Raw genomic sequence first — 12811 nt, 5'->3', positions numbered from 1 at the left:
TGGAAATAAAAACAAAAATAAACAAATGGGACCTAATGAAACTTCAAAGCTTTTGCACAGCAAAGGAAACCATAAACAAGATGAAAAGACAACCCTCAGAATGGGAGAAAATATTTGCAAATGAAGCAACTGACAAAGGATTAATCTCCAAAATTTATAAGCAGCTCATGCAGCTCAATAACAAAAAAACAAACAACCCAATCCATAAATGGGCAGAAGACCTAAATAGACATTTCTCCAAAGAAGATATACAGACTGTCAACAAACACATGAAAGAATGCTCAACATCATTAATCATTAGAGAAATGCAAATCAAAACAACAATGAGATATCATCTCACACCAGTCAGAATGGCCATCATCAAAAAATCTAGAAACAATAAATGCTGGAGAGGGTGTGGAGAAAAGGGAACACTCTTGCACTGCTGGTGGGAATGTGAATTGGTACAGCCACTATGGAGAACAGTATGGAGGTTCCTTAAAAAACTACAAATAGAACTACCATATGACCCAGCAATCCCACTACTAGGCATATACTCTGAGAAAACAATAATTCAAAAAGAAAAATGTACCAAAATGTTCATTGCAGCTCTATTCAGAATAGCCTGGAGATGGAAACAACCTAAGTGTCCATCATCGGATGAATGGATAAAGAAGATATGGCACATATATACAATGGAATATTACTCAGCCATAAAAAGAAATGAAATTGAGCTATTTGTAATGAGGTGGATAGACCCAGAGTCTGTTATACAGAGTGAATTAAGTCAGAAAAAGAGAGAGATAAATACCGTATGCTAACACATATATATGGAATTTAAGAAAAAAAAAAGTCATGAAGATCCTAGGGGTAAAACAGGAATAAAGACACAGGCCTACTTGAGAATGGACTTGAGGATATGGGGAGGGGGAAGGGTAAGCTGTGACAAAGCGAGAGAGAGGCATGGACATATGTACACTACCAAACGTAAGGTAGATAGATAGTGGGAAGCAGCCGCATAGCACAGAGAGATCAGCTCGGTGCTTTGTGACCGCCTGGAGGGGTGGGATAGGGAGGGTGGGAGGGAGGGAGACACAAGAGGGAAGGGATATGGGAACAGATGTATATGTATAACTGATTCACTTTGTTATAAAGCAGAAACTAATAATATCCTTAAAAAAAAAAAAGGTTTGCCCAGATGATTCCTAACGAGGCTTCCACTTGTGAGTTTCTACATTCCATAAACCTGATGACCAGTGACCACAGAAGCTACCTGCTTCGTTTAGCAATTCATTCTTCAGCCTGCATATACTAAGTCCAGTGAAGCAGAGAACTGGGAGAAACTTTCTCTCCCTGTGTTCCAGGTGGAATAACACAATATAGCAATAGAAACTGCTCCTTCCTCTTACCACAGACTCATCCTTAAAGATCATCTCTCTAAAGAGATGCTCACTGACCAATGGTTCCATGGAAAAGGGCTTCAAAATCAGGTAGTAATTTGTTCAAAGATAGATAGTTCACTGATGGCAGAGCCAACAATAAGTGCCACTGTTTGAGTTCAGTTCATTTTCTATGATGCGCAAATCATAAACGGTGAATTTTGAACCATGTTCTGAAGAGCAAGAGGATGGGAATGTTTCACTGGGCTGGTCACACGCTGAGCCTAGGATATGGAGTCATTCAGTCCAGCTCCTCCGGTATTTATTTAATTCTATAAAGTGCCAGCTCCAGTCTTCCAAGCTGCCCAGCTATAAGATTCAGACCAGAAAGATCCTAAACTTCTTTCCCTACATTTGCAATTCTCCTTCTTTTCCCTTTCTTCCAACACAAATTTGGAGGTTCCATGACTATTTATATAATCAGACACTTTGTTTCAGGACCAGGGCAACTAATGTCTTTATGAGGAAATGCCCTGTAAATGTTCAAAACCTCAAAACAATTTTCAAATCTCTACTTTCCTTTTTGAAAAATGTAAAGAACAATTAAAGAGATTTTAGGAGGAGAATCTGGCATACAACACCCTCAACCATGTTCCAGGGCATTTTCTTTGGAGGATGTGATTACAGCTGTTCAAACTTAAAGTTATTTACATTGAACAAAAACCTTGATTTTAAAGAGTCATATGACCATATATAAACTGGAACATGGCAAAGAATCAACACTTTGCATTTTTAGTGGACATATATTGCCCATTGGCTATGGCTCCTGAAGGGTGCTTTTCAGGGCCCTGGGTTGGTGGGAAATGATAAACGAAGACTAAAGAATAAGAATTTTGCCTAGTGAGTCATATTGGGTTGCAGCTGAATTAGAAAACAGCAGGTAGTCATCAGAAAGGTTTATATGAAATCTAATGAATCAGAAAGAGAAAGCAAGTGGAAAGAGTTTCTTTTCATACAGGGCCAGATTCTCATCTGATGTAAGTTTTGGAGAATTAGCCAACATATGGAAATTATCCCCATGTTGTCATATGGGACAGCAGTATGAGGAATTGTTAAAGGAATGGGAATATTTAGCTTTGTGAAGAGAAGATCTGGGTGGCACAGATAGCTCTTTTCAAATATTTAGAAGGTCAGCATGTAGAGAAGGGAATATTGTGTGTTGCTCCCAAGGGCAAAACATTGGAGACGTTGGAGGGATGGGGTGTGTTTTACTATTCCCTTGTCTCCTACTAGGGCAAACAGAGCATGGCTACTTCCTCACAGCAAAATAGGCTCATGTGAGGGGACAGAAAGATGTTTCTGGAGCCATCCCCTAAGACTGGGATGGGAACTAATGGAGACTGACCCAGACACAGGACTGACAGCAAAGTTTCCACCTACCAGGCATAGCTTGACTCTAAATATCAATATCCATATGCAGTTCAGGCAAACAGGCAGCAAGGAGGAATGGGAAGTACCTGGACTTTGGAGTCAGGAGAGTCTAGGTTGAAACCCTGACTATGCCATTTATTGTCTGTGTAACCCTGGGAGATTTGCTTGGCCTCTCTGAGTTGCAGTTTCCTGGTCTGTAAACAGGGATGATGTCACCGGTGCTAATGGACAGCTGTTATGTCCACTCAGAATTCGCTCTCCCTGCTCTAGGAAAATCACCTTGATTTCCTCCAAGTCAAGTAGAGTCCTCGTGTCAATCATGGTGGCCTGCCTATCCCTGGACAATCAAACTTTGCCTCCCTGGAATTTTAAACCTGAGTGGGGTGACCCAAGGATGGGAAATGGTTGGAGTTGATTCCTTCTGAAAGTGACATCATGAAGGGACTGTCCATCAGTTCCTGATGCCAGAATTTCCCGAGCTACCAGGCTGCTGTCCTTCTTGGGGCCTGGTTTTTCAGTTTCTTCAGTTTTATGAGCTACCCCATGTTCTGCCAATAGATCATGTTTTTGCATAAGTTAGCTGAATCAGTGGCTGTAGTTTGCCAAAACAAAGAACCGTATCTGTACACCTACCTCAAAAAGATTGCTGGGAAGATTAAATGAGAAAACATACATAAAGCCTCTGACACTGTTGTAGTGTCTGGTACATAACAGGTTTCAATAAATGGTAGCTCTTGTAACTATCAGGTACTATGATCCCAAGATGAGTAAAGAACAGTTCCAATAGATGGGGAAAGCCACATTCTGAAGTTAAGGTAGGCACACACAATCAAGGCTATCTGTTCTTAAATATCTGGCCCCAACTCCTGTCTGTGTAAATGAGAACCACTGAAGCTGGCTTGGCCTTGAGATTTGGTGGGACTCCCCAACTCTGGAAGTGATGAGGTTTAGGTTGAAAGGCCCCAGTCAGAAGGCCATAGGAAAGTTCCCACAATGGGAGGAAGGCTGGACTTGAGGGTCTCCCAGGTCTCCCCCAACTCTATGCACTTCCATGCAATTGATGCTCCAACTGCTAGAGGTCTGCAGGCAGGGTCCGGAGGCTCAGGGTCTCCTGGTAGCCAGGAAATACTGTCCCGTCCCGACATTACTTGACCCTGTGCCATGTGACATTGTTAATCCTAGCTTTCCTGTGCCATCCCTCGTTCCTGATTTTCTCCCTACCTCTCTGGCAGTGCCTTTGCATATGCTATTCCCTCTGCCCTTAATGTCCCTCTTTACTTCAAGCATCAGGCTGACTCCTACTCATCTTTAGAGTTTCAGTTTCAGGATCAGGTCTCCTCACAGCCTTCCATCCCACCCTCATCACCCCAGCCCTTCAACCCTCCTCCACCCCCACCCCCACAGTGTGCCTCAGCACCCTCTGTTCCAGCAGTCAGCACACTGGATTTTCATAGCTGATTCTTCATCCCATCTCGACTGTGAGAACAAGGCACAGCCCAGACCTTGTTCATTCTGCAGCCCCAGTGCCCAGCACAATGCCTGGTGAAGGGGGGAGGGAAGGAAATGTACCAAAGGCAAAAGACCTTACACTACACGTTTGAGTTTTATTTGTTGTGCGAATGTTGGAGGTCATTTGTTGGCATTTGTTCTTATAGCTGAAGACCCAGTTTGTGCAAATGTGTCCAAATGGGGCAGGTAGGAAACTTTTTAACTACTCACCACTTACCTGGCTTTGCTGCCAGGGAACACAGCCAGGCCCAGAGAGTGATCCAGCCTGAGAGGCCAATGAGAAGACACTGGGGGAATCAGGTTGACTGAATGTTACAGGCTAGCACTTTCATTTCCTGATCTAGGTAACTCCAGCCCTGGATAATTCTGAACATGTTTCTCCCAGAATCAAAGATTACAGGATAGTTCATGGAAGGTATACTTGAATATGTCCAGCTTAGCTTTACACAAACCATCCTAAATCAAAACGTTTACCACCTGAACCCAAAGCAAATAGAATATATTACCTTATTTCTCCTTCATTAGTCAAGGAATGGAGTCGGTGATGTGTTAGGTGCTTTAATCTCCCTAGGCCATAATTCTATGACTAACTTTAAAACAAAATGAGAAACAAAACTCCCACTAGCCTGGCTTTATTCAGTCCTGGTTTGTTTCCTCCGGCTGTCTTTATGAGCATCTCCAGTGACAAAGAACATGATGGTCCCACATCATGAGGGGCACCATACCCGGGGACACTGTAATTATTCTAACTAGTTAGATTAAATTTAGGTCTTATGTTAGAGGAAAACATGGTTCTCCTTATACTTGGAACAATGAGCTCCTACGGTAGGGGCTGTGGTATAAGAAGCAGGGCTATGAGTGTTCTTATCCTCAGTCATCACGCCAAGCCTCGCTCTTGCTCAGGCCTCAGAGAGGGTGCAAGCACTGGCCTGCCTTCCAGGGCACATGCGCATGGAGGGAAGGAGGGTGGGCACACGCCCTGAGTGTCCGCCCTCAGCAGGAGGACTGGGCATGGGCTCCTCGGATGCAAAGGCAAGAAGGTGTGAATGCTCACATTTCTTCCACAAACAGGCCTGCTTGGGTTCCAGGAGTCAGAGGGCTTCATCTCTGTCCCACAAGGCATGACACCGGCAGCAGCCAAGCAGCTCTCTTTTGGAAGGAAGGAAGACTGTTCAGCGAGTAGGAGAAAAGACTTGAGGATGGCTTCTGAGATGGAGGAAACCCGTGAGAGTCATCTTCAAGAGCAATCCAGCTTATTCTCCCAGGTCATGGGAGGCAGAACTCCAGGGTGGACTTGTGTCCACACAACATGGTAGAGTCCTTTCTGTCAGAGCTGTTCAAAGAAGGAAAGAGCTGCCTGTCTCTGGAAGGCTTCAACCAGAGGCTGGGAGCCCACCTCATGGAGAATTTGGAAACCCAGTGAGTGACTGGGCGAGAAGACCATGGAGATTCCTTTCTTCCTCAAAAATCTACGAAAACACAACTTAAAAGAATCTGAGAGCATCTTGGAGAGGAAAAAGAACTGGTTCTCTTTTTCTTAAAATGGGTTTTGTGGGGTCTTCATGAATGTCCCAGGGATGATCATTAACCAAAGAAACCCTCCTAAACAAAAACCATACACATTGCCGGAATAAGCTAGCAGGAGTCTGGAGATACCATCCCAGAATCGCAGAACAGTTGACACATGCTGGACAGCATGTAGAACTATTTTCTTTAATCATTCTGAATTGCCTGCTACACACAGAGCACAGGTGTAGGTATTGGGAGAGTTACAGGATGTTTATGGCCCAAGGAAAGTATAGTATACTTGGAGAAAGACATTTTTACTAACCAAAAACTCAAGATCAACACTGAGAAAATTTTGAAAATATTCATATATGAAAGAAGAGGGAGCAATTGAGGAGATTCCAGCTATAACTTAGAAGGTTCACATTCCTCAGATCTATGCCACACCCGTGTTTAAAGTGTTGCATGGGAGTGGATCTACAATGTGACCACCCACATCTCCTTCTCATCATCCCTTGACCCTTTCAGGGTGGGAGGTGGGGTGGAAGAAAGAGGCACTCTGCTCTCAGTGGAGGCTTTTCCTTTCACTCAACATATTTTAGTTGATGAAAGCAGCTCATGCAAACCCTCAGCTTCCCTTCCCTGATCTTTTTTTCTTTTTCTTTTTTTTTGGCCATGACATGTGGCTTGTGGGATCTTAGTTCCCCGACCAGGGATTGAACCCGGGCCCTGGACAGTGAAAGCACCGAGTCCTAAACACTGGACTGCCAAGGAATTCCCTTTTTCTTCTTCTTAGTGCTGTCATGCTTTATGATACTTTGCCTCTACTTCCCCCATAGACTGGCACAGAGTACAATCATGAGACAGGCAGGGAAGGTGAACAAGGGGAGATAGAAGAAGAGAAAACATTTTCTGCCTCCCCTCTTTAGGCTGTACTACTAATTCTTACTGTCCAGGTGATGTGAAGCCTCATGATGCCATGTGAAGCCAGAGAAGTGCCCACATGATGCTAGCATCCCAAGCTACATCCAGGCCCAATGGGCTTCTGCTTGATTGTGTTAAATACACAAGTGCACGCATGCATACACACGCACATTTTGCATTCAGGTTTAAGAGAAAGAATGACTCCATTCTCATTTGAACCAAATACCAGAGGACATATTTTTGACTTGAAAATGACTGCTTAATTTTGTAGACTTTTAGTTTAGAAAAATACCAAGCCTATAGGGCTTATATGCCAGAGAAGGGCATGAGAAGGAAGGAAGCTTTAAGACAGGAGGAACTCTTGACAAACAATTTCAATGAAGCTCTGTATTTTCAAAGCAGTTTTAAATCATGAAGTAGCCCACCCAGCTATCCCGAGAAAGTAGGTCAGCACAATATTTTCACAGGTGAGGAAACTGAGATACAGTGTTTGGTGGTTCACCCAACATGTACAACTCGGGTAGGAACACAAACTTCTGGATTTCCATCCGGACATACTCAAGTAGGCTGCCTTCTTCCCAGAAAGAAAATACAGGCAGTTAGCAGCTTTTATTTTATATTTTAATACGCTAAATAGGCTAAAACACGGTTGCTGTAGACCAAGAAGTCTTAAGGTGAAAGAACACCAAAGGGTAGAGTTTGAAGCTTGTGAATATTTCCCAACCTAGTCAACAGTTTAAATGCTCTGTTCTGGGCATACTGTAGCCAAAGCAGCTGCTAGAGAATCAGGAGGCCTGGATTCTAGGAGTAAGCAGCATGGCTTTGCAAGAGTCATTTAAAATCTCCGAGCCTTGCTTTTTCATCCTCAAAATGAAGACACTATTTTTTAAAGTTTTCCATTTGAAAAATGCAGAAAGACATAAAATAGTTAAATCACTCATAATTTAACTGTGCTTTCTGAAGTAGATACAAATAGGCATGGTAGTGTTCCTTCTCTACCCCTCTAATACCATCCCAGAACTTGAAGCATATTTTTCTAGGCTCATACCAATACATAATATATTTTTACATAAATATATGTAAGGGTCACACTTTATAATTTTTAATAAAAATGATTCATGCTGTACATGTTGTTCTATAACTTTTTCCTTTACTCTACAATATGACATCATTCCACTTCATACTGATCCTGTTTTTTTTTAATTTTATTTATTTTTTTATACAGGAGGTCCTTATTAGTGATCAATTTTATACACATCAGTGTATACATGTCAATCCCAATCTCCCAATTCATCACACCCCCACCCACACCCCCTGCTGCTTTCCCCCCTTGGTGTCCACACGTTTGTTCTCTACATCTGTGTCTCAATTTCTGCCCTGCAAACCAGTTCATCTGTATCATTTTTCTAAGTTCCACATATATACGTTAATATATGATATTTCTTTTTCTCTTTCTGACTTACTTCACTCTGTATGACAGTCTCTAGATCCATCCCCGTCTCTACAAATGACCCAATTTCGTTCCTTTTTATGGCTAAGTGATATTCCATTGTATATATGTACCACATCTTCTTTATCCATTTGTCTGTCAGTGGGCATTTAGGTTGCTTCCATGACCTGGCTATTGTAAATTCTGCTGCAATGAACATTGGGGTGTATGCGTCTTTTTGAATTATGGTTTTCTCTAGGTATATGCCCAGTAGTGGGATTGCTGGATCTATGGTAATTCTATTTTTAGTTTTTTAAAGAACCTCCATACTGTTCTGTATAGTGGTTGTATCGATTTACATTCCCACGAACAGTGCAAGAGGGTTCCCCTTTCTCCACAGCCTCTCCAGAATTTGTTGTTTGTAGATTTTCTGATGATACCCATTCTAACTGGTGTGAGGTGATACCTCATTGTAGTTTTGATTTGCATTTCTCTAATAATTAGTGATGTTGAGCATCTTTTCATATGCCTCTTGGCCATCTGTATGTCTTCTTTGGAGAAATGTCTATTTAGGTCTTCTGCCCATTTTTTGATTGGGTTGTTTGTTTTTTTAATATCGAGTTGCATGAGCTGTTTATATATTTTGGAGATGAATCCTTTGTCCACTGATTCATTTGCAAATATTTTCTCCCATTCTGAGGGTTGTCTTTTCGTCTTGTTTATGGTTTCCTTCGCTGTGCAAAAGCTTTGAAGTTTCATTAGGTCCCATTTGTTTATTTTTGTTTTTACTTCCATTACTCTAAGAAGTGGATTAAAAAAGATCTTGCTGTGGTGTATGTCGAAGAGTGTTCTTCCTATGTTTTCCTCTAAGAGTTTTATAGTGTCTGGTCTTACATTTAGGTCTCTAATCCATTTTGAGTTTATTTTTGTGTACGGTGTTAGGGAGTGTTCTAATTTTATTCTTTTACATGTAGCTGTCCAGTTTTCCAAGGACCACTTATTGAAGAGACTGGCTTCTCTCCATTGTATATCCTTGCCTCCTCTGCCATAGATAAGTTGACCATAGGTGCGTGGGTTTATCTCTGCACTTTCTATCTTGTTCCATTGATCTATGTTTCTGTTTTTGTGTCAGCACCATATTGTCTTGATTACTGTAGCTTTGTAGTATAATCTGAAGTCAGGGAGTCTGATTCCTCCAGCTCCGTTTTTTTTCCCTCAAGACTGCTTTGGCTATTCAGGGTCTTTTGTGTCTCCATACAAATTTTAAGATTTTTTTGTCCTAGTTCTGTAAAAAATGCCATTGGTAATTTGATAGGGATTGCATTGAATGTGTAGATTGCTTTGGGTAGTATAGTCATTTTCACAATGTTGATTCTTCCAATCCAAGAACATGGTATATCGCTCCATCTGTTGGTATCATCTTTAATTTCTTTCATCAGTGTCTTATAGTTTTCTGAGTACAGGTCTTTTACCTCCTTAGGTAGGTTTACTCCTAGGTATTTTATTATTTTTGTTGCAATGGTGAATGGGATTCTTTTCTTAATTTCTCTTTCTGATCTTTCATTGTTAGTGTATAGGAATGCAAGAGATTTCTGTGCATTAATTTTGTATCCTGCAACTTTACCAAATTCATTGATTAGCTCTAGTAGTTTTCTGGTGGCATCTTTAGGATTCTCTATGTATAGTATCATGTCATCTGCAAACAGTGACAGTTTTACTTCTTCTTTTCCAATTTGTATTCCTTTTATTTCTTATTCTTCTCTGATTGTCATGGCTAGGACTTCCAAAACTATGTGAATAATAGTGGTGAGAGGGGACATCCTTGTCTTGTTCCTGATCTTAGAGGAAATGCTTTAAGTTTTTCACCAGTGCTGTGGGTTTGTCATATATGTCCTTTATTATGTTGAGATAGGCTCCCTCTATTCCCACTTTCTGGAGAGTTTTTATCATAAATGGGTGTTGAATTTTGTCAAAAGCTTTTTCTGCATATACTGAGATGATCATATGGTTTTTATTCTTCAATTTGTTAATATGGTTTATCACATTGATTGATTTATGTGTATTGAAGAATCCTTGCATCCCTGGGATAAATCCCACTTGATCATGGTGTATGATCCTTTTAATGTGTTGGTGGATTCTGTTTGCTAGTATTTTGTTGAGGATTTTTGCATCTATATTCATCAGAGATATTGGTCTGTAAATTTCTTTTTTGGTAGTATCTTTGTCTGGTTTTGGTATCAGGGTGATGATGGCCTCATAGAATGAGTTTGGGAGTGTTCCTTCCTCTGCAATTTTTTGGAAGAGCTTGAGAAGGATGGGTATTTTAGCTCTTCTCTAAATGTTTGATAGAATTCACCTGTGAAGCCATCTGGTCCTGAACTTTTGTTTGTTAGAAGATTTTTAATCACAGTTTCAATTTCATTACTTGTGATTGGTCTGTTCATATTTTCTATTTCTTCCTGGTTCAGTCTCGGAAGGTTATACCTTTCTAAGAACTTGTCCATTTCTTCCAGGTTGTCCATTTTATTGGCATAGAGTTGCTTGTAGTAGTCTCTTAGGATGCTTTGTATTTCTGCAGTGTCTGTTGTAACTTCTCCTCTTTCACTTCTAATTTTATTGATTTGAGTCCTCTCCCTCTTTTTCTTGATCAGTCTGGCTAATGGTTTATCAATTTTGTTTATCTTCTCAAAGAACCAGCTTTTAGTTTTATTGATCTTTGCTACTGTTTTCTTTGTTTATATTTATTTATTTCTGCTCTGTTCTTTATGATTTCTTTCCTTCTGCCAACTTTGGGTTTTCTTTGTTCTTCTTTCTCTAGTTCGTTTAGGTGTAAGGTTAGATTGTGTATTTTCGATTTTTCTTGTTTCTTGAGGTAGGCTTCTATAGCTATACACTTCCCTCTTAGAACTGCTTTTGCTGCATTCCATAGGTTTTGGATCGTCCTGATTTCACTGTCATTCGTCTCCAGGTATTTCTTGATTTTCTCTTTGATTTCTTCAGTGATCTCTTGGTTATTTAGTAACGTATTGTTTAGCCTCCATGTGTTTGTGTTTTTTACGTTTTTTTCCCTGTAATTCATTTCTAATCTCATAGCGTTGTGGTCAGAAAAGATGCTTGATATGATTTCAAGTTTCTTAAGTTTACTGTAGCTTGATTTGTGACCCAAGATGTGATCTATCCTGGAGAATATTCTGTGCGCACTTGCGAAAAACATGTAATCTGCTGTTTTTCGATGGTCTGTCCTATAAATATCAATTAAATCTACCTGGTCTATTATGTCATTTAAAGCTTCTGTTTCCTTATTTATTTTCATTTTGGATGATCTGTCCATTGGTGTAAGTGAGGTGTTAAAGTCCCCCACTATTATTGTGTTACTGTCGATTTCCTCTTTTATAGCTATTAGCAGTTGCCTTATGTATTAAGGTGCTCCTATGTTGGGTGCATATATATTTATAATTGTTATATCTTCTTCTTGGATTGAGCCCTTGATCATTATGTAATGTCCTTCCTTGTCTCTTGTAACATTCTTTATTTTAAAGTCTATTTTATCTGATATGAGTATTGCTACTCCAGCTTCCTTTCGATTTCCATTTGCATGGAATATCTTTTTCCATCCCCTCACTTTCAGTCTGTATGTGTCCCTAGGTCTGAAGTGGGTCTCTTGTAGACAGCATATATATGGGTCTTGTTTTTGTATCCACTCAGCAAGCCTGTGTCTTTTGGTTGGGGCATTTAATCCATTCACGTTTAAGGTAATTATCGATATGTATGCTCCTATGACCATTTTCTTAATTGTTTTGGGTTCGTTTTCGTAGGTCCTTTTCTTCTCTTGTGTTTCCCACTTAGAGAAGTTCCTTTAGCAACTGTTGTAGAGCTGGTTTGGTGGCACTGAATTCTCTTAGCCTTTGCTTGTCTGTAAAGCTTTTGATTTCTCCATTGAATCTGAATGAGATCCTTGCTGGGTAGAGTAATCTTGGTTGTAGGTTCTTCCCTTTCATCACTTTAAGTATATCATGCCACTCCCTTCTGTTTTGTAGGGTTTCTGCCGAGAAATCATCTGTTAACCTTATGGGAGTTCCCTTGTATATTGTTTGTTGTTTTTCCCTTGCTGCTTTCAATAATTTTTCTTTGTCTTTAATTTTTGCCAGTTTGATTACTATGTGTCTCAGCATGTTTCTCCTTGGGTTTATCCTGTATGGAACTCTCTGCATTTCCTGGACTTGGGTGGCTGTTTCCTTTCCCATGTTAGGGAAGTTTTCGACTATAACCTCTTCAAATATTTTCTCTGGTCCTTTCTCTCTCTCTTTGCCTTCTGGGACCCCTATAATGTGAATGTTGTTGCGTTTAATGTTTCCCCAGAGGTCTCTTAGGCTGTCTTCATTTCTTTTCATTCTTTTTTCTTCATTCTGTTCCTCAGCAGTGAATTCCACCATTTTGTCTTCCAGGTCACTTATCCGTTCTTCTGCCTCAGTTATTCTGCTATTGATTCCTTCTAGTGTAGTTTTCATTTCAGTTATTGTATTGTTCATCTTTGTTTGCTTGTTCTTTAATTCTTCTAGGTCTTTGTCAAACATTTCTTGCATCCTCTCAATCTTTGCCTCCATTCTTTTTCCGAGGTCCTCGATCATCTTCACTATCATTATTCTGAATTCTT

General features: G+C 40.4%; 1 protein-coding gene across 4 annotated transcripts in view; it reads right to left on the bottom strand.

The window, feature by feature from the left end:
- The window catches only part of MTERF1 (mitochondrial transcription termination factor 1), a 394940-nt gene that overhangs the window by 14180 nt on the left and 367949 nt on the right, over positions 1 to 12811 (bottom strand). The gene's annotated exons all lie outside the window — the stretch shown is intronic.

This window comes from Mesoplodon densirostris, chromosome 9 (assembly GCF_025265405.1).
Source record: "Mesoplodon densirostris isolate mMesDen1 chromosome 9, mMesDen1 primary haplotype, whole genome shotgun sequence".
Classification (NCBI taxonomy): Eukaryota; Metazoa; Chordata; class Mammalia; order Artiodactyla; family Ziphiidae; genus Mesoplodon; species Mesoplodon densirostris.
Note: the sequence above shows the minus strand (reverse complement) of the source record. Positions and strands in the feature narration are given on the sequence as shown.